Raw genomic sequence first — 7,716 nt, forward strand, 5'->3', positions numbered from 1 at the left:
GGGAACAAGGTTGAAGCTAATGGATGTCAGGGATTTGTTTGAATGAGCCCTCTTTCAGACCGTGGACTTCCCACACTGGTCCTCCACTGCTGGTCCTCTCTCCACTCCACAGCAGCGGGACGTGGGTGGGTGGGTTAGTAGAGGATCCTCCACTAAATAGCAATTGCCGCCAATACCACCACACTTCAGGGAAGGGCAGTTTGCAACTAATTACTTCCCATGAAAAGGCCCAAATATAATTCTGTTCATTATTAAAATTTTTCAATAATACATTTATCTTCCCCATTAAGTAATACATTATTCTCCTCCAAAACACACAACGAGCTAGAATTACTGGGCACTGCTTATATTAAATTGTTGTTTAATAAATTAAAACTCCTATGGTTATGAATAAACTAGGTCATCTGCACATTTTGTAAATTAGTAGTTTCTTGTAGTTATTTTCTCCTGGTCAGAGCCTAAAAGAGGGGGAGAGGAAAAATGATTATCATTATTATTTTATTGTTTTCAAGCAAACTACTGCTTGCTCTCTGCACTGTAGTTTAAAACAAGCCACTCAGTCTAATACAGTAGAATCAATAGTGTTGAGTATCAATCAATAGGAATGAATTTTAAAAGACTATGGTTGTAGAAGCTATATGTACTAGATTTATAAGACCCGATAAATAACCAACCTCAGTATTTGAAGATTCTTGATGCAAGAAGCATTGTCCAAAGTGGTTTTCATTATTAATTAAAATGTTTTTCCCTGTGATAGCTTTTGGGTGGGTTGAGAGTCTTTTCTAGGGTGTCAACTTCTTTGTCATCTTTTTAATTTGAGATGATTAATAGAAATTTTTCATACTCATATCCAGAAGGGTTGATGCTATTAGCCCTTTGAATAGTCCAAATGTTCATGTTGTCCTCGTGTCTCCTGACCATCCAGGGTACGATCGATTTATTTTTAAAATGTAAAGCAACATTTAAAAAAGGCAAATGCATGTTCTTGTTGTGTCTATGAATTGGTTATCAAACAAACATGATTTTAAGTTAATAAAACTAGAACTGAAACTAATTTCATTTTTTTGAAAAAAAAAAAAAAACTCCCTGAGGTCAGCAAGCATGAAAAAACTCACTACTCAAGGGATTAAAGAATCAGTTACAAGGACTCCTCAAGTTATAAAATCCTTACTTACAGAAATGTATGATGCAAACAGAGGCTGCACTCAGTTTTTTGTTTGTTTGTTTGTTTTTTAAATTTCTTTACCCACTCAAACGTCAGTAGGGACAGTAACTAACCAAGCTACACCAAGACAGTTGCCCCCCCTGCTGGCCAAACAGTGGGATTGTTTGAGCACGTGCATGCCCAGCTCCATTTCTTCCTTTGGAGAGGGAACGTGCTGAGACTACCCTGCTCCCTCGCCCTTCTTTTTAAACAGCTATCGCTGTTATTTCTATGGAGCTAACTTCCCCCCTTATATTTATACACAGATATACTTTAAGCACATTCCTTTTTAGTGTCTCTCTTTTAAATTACTGCCACTTACCTCAGAAATCTCTTTCTCTTTCCTAAGCGATGCCTCCCTCTTACATAACTAACTTCCTTTACCTTCCTTATCTTTTTCTCAACATGTGTCAAAAAACACAAGAACAACAAAAACTCTCCCCTGTCTAATATATGTAAGAACAGTGCTGGTAGGAATAAGAAAAACAGGAGTCAAACACTGGAGCTGTGTTTGACATAACAAAGACTCGGTGTTGCCCAGCCCTATGATGCGCTCATACTTAGAAGTTCCCTTCGGAATCGTTGGGTTTCGAAGTCCCCCTGTTCACAGTTTATTCCTCACTCAATAAGATATTCATATCAAGTAAAGCTCTCTGAATTTTATTTTAACACCTCTCTATATAAATGTTACCTCATTCATTGGGTCTAGAAACAAGTGTGACTACGCCCAACTAAAAGTAGCCACATGTCTTTTTTGAATGCATAGGTGACGAAAGAAGAATGCACTTTTCTCTTTTTCCCTTTTGACTTCATTGGAAGGTCAAGCAAACGCAATGTTAAAACTGCACAGCCGTGTCTGAGTTTATTCCCCGTGACTGGCAGATGGGGCTGAGTTGCAGCCGGTCCTTTCTGTCGTATTGCTGGCAATCTAAATCATCAATGAAATCGGCCTTGTAAGCATTAATTTGTTAATCAGAGTGACTTAAGACTGAAATGGACTTCTTCCTCCGTCACCGCACCTTTGTCCATCTTTGTTATGCCACCCATGTCATTTCTCAGATGCCAGTTCATTTCTTACTCAAGAGAGAAACCATTTCCTTCCTTGGATGTTTTTTACAACTCCACTTTTTCATTGTTCTGGTAATCACAGATGATAATATGCACCCAGTGATGGTTTATGACCACTACACAGCAGTCTGCAAGCCTTTATTATATGCTAACGAAAAGTCCGGATGTGTCTGCCTCTCTCTGGTTGTTGCTCCTTGCGTAAAGGGGCCAGCTGGATGCTTTGTTTGTCCTTCTGTGGACCCAGCGAGATCAACCACTTTGTGAGAACTCACTTCTCTTGGTCCTCACCTGCTCAGATGCCTAAGTCAAAGAAATTGCCCTGTTTGTGGACCCACACTGTCTTTTGAAGCCTGACTACGTTGGAATGGTAGGCTGTTAACTTTCTTCCTTTGAGATGTGTAACGAAGGAAGCTGAAGGTCCTGCATTATTAGTGGCAGCCATTCTTAGTTGCAACTATGAAGGATTGGTCCTGTGAAAAGTTTCCTTGTCTTGTGTCCTCCTATTTCTTGGGCATTATGATTTCTCTAACTTAGATGGATTCTTGCCAGAGGGACAGCAGAACTGTAATTCAGATGTATCTTTTACTCTCCACATTCATGTTTTTATAATAATTGATTCTTTCCCATCATTAGGAGAAATGGTGCCTACAAGACAACATGCCGTTTACCCACTACCCTAAAGTACTTCCTTGAGCTGGTTCTCTCCAGGCCTCTTTCCTTCTTATTCACTGAAGATAGAAATTCTTCCTCCCTGGTGAAGGGAGTGGTCCACCCTCGAATTGGTACTGATGGGTGATTTCTTCTATTGGAAGCAGAATTCTTTCTTGTCCACCACTACTTCACTTTTTGTGTTATATATATATACTTAAAGACATAAAGAGGAGAATTTGCTTGAAAAGGAACTTTCTTCTGATAGTGAACATTCCAACATTCCCAGGACTACCCTCTGAAAACTCAAGGTTTCATAGAAACTTTAGTTCTTCCAAATTAGCCTATTCCTTGTGACCGAAGTTGACCCTGAAAGTTAGAAAATTGCTCCTCATTGGCCACTTTCTCCAATGATTTGTATATTTTTAATAATACCCCAGGCTTGAAATGCCAAGGAGCCAGTGAATGTAAAAGGGAAATAATCATCTTGTAATTCAGACTGGTAGGAAACAGTCATTTCTAATTACTTGTTATAAGAGAAGGCAATGCAATTAAAGTTTCTGGCTTAGACTAGAGCCTCCACGCAGCCACTGTCTCTGTTGATTCATATTTTTGACTGTCTAAAAAGGCAAAGTCAGCCAGATTGAGCATACGCTCATCCAAATTGGCTTTTATCATGATAGAAGACACCTTACAGATGTTTCATTTTTGATGGGTGTCATTATATAGACTTGGAGAGCTGGTTATTAAACGCCAAGTCCCTTAGGTCTAGAAGAGTTATTAGAGATTATTTCAGATTGAGATGTAGGCATACAGAAACATGCAGTAGGTATTTAAGCATCTCAGTAAACATAGTTTTTGAGGATCCATCATGGTTAAATGATCAGGATGCAAAGACAGTTTTGTTGCTTCATCCAAAAGATACTCAATACATAAGTAACAAATACACAATACATAAGTCTTAATGGATGTATAACTAGTGGAAGAAAATTACTACTCAGTGGGTACTGATAAAGATACCATGTAACATTTTAGCAACTATTTGACAAGAGAAAAAAGTTCATGGTTTATTGGAGACAAAGTACAATTTTCCATAACAAATTACAATTAAAAACTAATGTCTAATTTGGTTTTCTGAAATCATGGTTATCTATAAATTAGAGGGCTGTGTAGTGGTTGAGCAGCATCAAGCCAGCAGCTTTGATTCTGGACCACTGCAAACATCAGTCTAGATAGAAAACTAACCACCAAAGTCACTACATCATTTATTTCACAAAGAACTCTAGTAGGGTCCGAGCATTCTGAAAATACCTTGATATTATTTGCTAGAAAGAAACATGGTGCTGGAATATCTTCATCTGTTCTGGAAGACCAAATATGCCTCAAAGATGAATGGTTTCCAGGGTGCCTAGAACTGATTGTTGTGGCCACCTCAGCAATGACTCTGCCCCTGGTTGACTGTCATTAGGTGGCCTAGAAAATGCTAGGTAGCCCAGTTTCCTTGCGTAGCCTACCATCTTCAAATATCTTCAGACAACTGCCTCTGGTTTTTAGCCCTGTTTCAGGGAAATTTCTGTAAGAAACCTTGCATCCGAAGGTCACAGAAGCAGACAAACAAGCAGAGTCCCCGCCATCATGGAACACATATTAGTGGTCATCTGCATCCATTCTTGTTAGCATCACCATCTGGTCAAAGAGGTCCTTGTCTTCATTACAAAGCCCTTCTAATTTTAGCCTAATTTCAGTAGTCCTTTTGAATATTAGGCATTTATGGGAAGCCACCTCAAGTCCTTTTTGAAAATACGTTGGATGCAAATAAACATTTCATGTAACAGTTGTTTATTAGATTAAGATGTAGGCTATATTCCAAAGAGTGGTTTTTCTGGGTGCTGGGAATATGTGTGAATTTCTTTCTTTCTTTCTTTCTTTCTTTTTTTTTTTTTTTTTTTTTTACAGTTACTGAAAAATACTTTGCATTGAGAATATTATTTTATAAAAGAAGTAACAAAATAATGATGGATAGAATACAGAGGTAGAAGGGATCTTCATAACTATGTCATCTAAGACTATCATCCTATACTTGAAGAAGAAAAGATTTGGACAAGATGTGATTTACTTGATCTCTGAGGAGAAATGCAAACATTAACCACAAGTGGGGTTTTGTTTGTTGTTTTTTTTTAAATAATATTTTCAATTAAATGTCAATGATAGCACATATCCTCAAAAATAGGGAAAGACTTTGACTTTTTGACCATGCTGTCTTCTACTTTCCCTCCATCCTAAACATGAAAAATTGGCTCATTGCTGAAGATAAACGTGTCTGACATCTGTATTTAAACTCAAGAGTATTTATGGTTCTACTGGGGCACTGAATAAAAGATCTTGTGTTACAAATATTAGCTTGCTAAGGCTGCTATGGCAAAGTACCACAAACTGGGTGACTCAAAAAACATAAATTTATTGTCTCACAGTTTGGGGGCTAGAAGTCTGAGATCAAGATGTTGGCAGGATTGATTACTTACTTCTCTTGACTGTGAGAGAAAATTTGTTTTCTGCTTTCCCCCTAGCTTCTGGTGGCTTGCCGGCCATCTTTGGCATGTGTGGCTTTATAGAAGCATCACCCAATCTCTGTCTTCATGTTCACAAGGCCTTCTATCTGTGTGCATATATCCGTGTCCAAATTTTCCCTTTTTATAAAAACATCAGTTATATGATAGGGTTAGGGCTCCGGCCTACTACATTATGACCCCATCCAACTAACTACATCTGCAATCACTCTATTTCCAAACAAGGTCACATCCTTAGGTCCTGGGCTTTAGGAATTCAACATATGAAGTTTGGGGGGACACAATGCAACCCATAAGAGCTAGTATCACAGAAAAGGGAATATCATGGGTCCATTTTGAGGGATGAAGTCTGGACCTCTGGATATGAGGAATTTCTCTGAAATTTGGACTGGTTCTCAGGATGCTTAGGATAAGTTTCTTCTAGAGCACACCCGAGCCCCGGGCCCATGTCTGTTCCTGGCCACCTGGGAAGCTTGTGGCTGCCACGCCTCAAGTCTAAGCTGCATTGTTAGGGCTTCTCTAGTGGAGATTTGTGACTCTGACCCCTTTAACCTGTAGGAGGTGGATAATTACCGTTAGGTATGCTGTTTTTGCCACCATAATAGCTAATGCACTTTTTTTTTTTTTTTTTTTTTTTTACTAATTGGGCAGTTCTTTTGTATCTAGAAATTTAAAAAGTAAATTGACCATTATGGCCAAAGGTAAAAAAAAGAAAGCCCTCAAAATTCCAAATAGTAAAATTCTATAATCTTCTCCCTTCCTAAGCCCTTATATTTTTAGAGAATGAGTCAACCTTCAAGACTGTAGCTTTGAGAACATTCAGAATAAAGAGAAAAATGAGTTTCAGAGTTTACCACCCCCGTTTTCTAAAAGCACGAAGCTTGAAAGTGAATGAATAACTGTGCACCAGAATTTGCTGAAATGACCCTATTTTTCTTGACTGCTCGATGTATCACTTTAATTTTCTAGACAAATATGAAGTACCTGCGCTCAGCATGGGAGACATATTCTTTCTGTAAATAGGTGTACAAATAAGTCTTTAAAAATATTGTTAGGGGATTTTAAACGCTTCGGTGTATGCCTCCGAAACACGGAGATATAGTCTTCCTAGCTGACTGAACATTATGCAGCGAGGAGTTCTTCCTCCAGCCAGAGGGCTGGTGCCCCAGCGCAGCACCAGCCTGGAGGAAATGGAGATTCCAGGCACCACACGAGAATCTGAGACATCACATCATGCTTTATGCAAGACAATTAGCAGAAAGTCATGTCAGTGTGCCTTCAAAAGAGGAAACTAAGCAGACAACCTTGTTAATTTAGCATATAGATTTGGAATACAGTACAACAACTATCATCTCATCAAAATTCAATTAAAACAGGGGGTACTGGCCAAAGAAAAGGAGCCCTTCTCTCTCGCTCTCTCTCTCTCTGTCTGCACCTCTCCCTCCCTCCCTCTCTTCTTTGGGAAGAGTTATTGGAACATCACTAAACTCTTAATGGTTCTTTAATTATGGGAGCCAATTTAAAAGGGTAGCTTAAATGTCTGAATGACCTTTTTATATTAAAAATTAGAACTTGGGTAGTTATATAATTGCTATTCATTTAAAGCATGCTGGCACTAGCAATGGGGGGCAGATTAGGTTATTTTAATGTCTTCCTCTTTTAAAAGACTTTTGATCTCATTCTGAAACTTTTTGAATCCTGCAGAATTTTCTCCTATGTGACAGAGATTGTATAGCAACAGCAGTGATTATCCACTCAGCCTAGATCCATTCCATGATTTAAAAAAAAAAAATGTTATTTGCTAACACATACCAGACTTCACACGGGCACAAGGTAAGCCCACAGGTCCAGTAACGAGATTTGCTGTGTTAAACGCAATTGAGTCTCAAATTTTAAGCAGTTAAGTGTCTTAATTTGTTCTTTTCTTCCTACCCTAATATAATGAGGATAAACTTTGACACACAGCAGCTCTGCAAAGAGGAGATTTCTCCTTGTTCATTGTTTCTCAAACCAATCTTCTCTCCTGAAATTTGATTTCCGAAGTGCCTTATAGTCCTTAAGCCAGGTGGCTGCAATGAGTCCACTTAGAACATTCATAATCATCCGAAATAAAAGCACATTCTGGAAGCCAGACACACTTAAGACAATCAAATGGGGATAGTCACCAAGTAGAAATAACTCTTTTACCCTTTCGCTAACTCTGCCCTTTAGCCCACTGAATCCTACACA

Source organism: Saccopteryx bilineata, chromosome 5, assembly GCF_036850765.1.
Source record: "Saccopteryx bilineata isolate mSacBil1 chromosome 5, mSacBil1_pri_phased_curated, whole genome shotgun sequence".
In the NCBI taxonomy this organism is placed as follows: Eukaryota; Metazoa; Chordata; class Mammalia; order Chiroptera; family Emballonuridae; genus Saccopteryx; species Saccopteryx bilineata.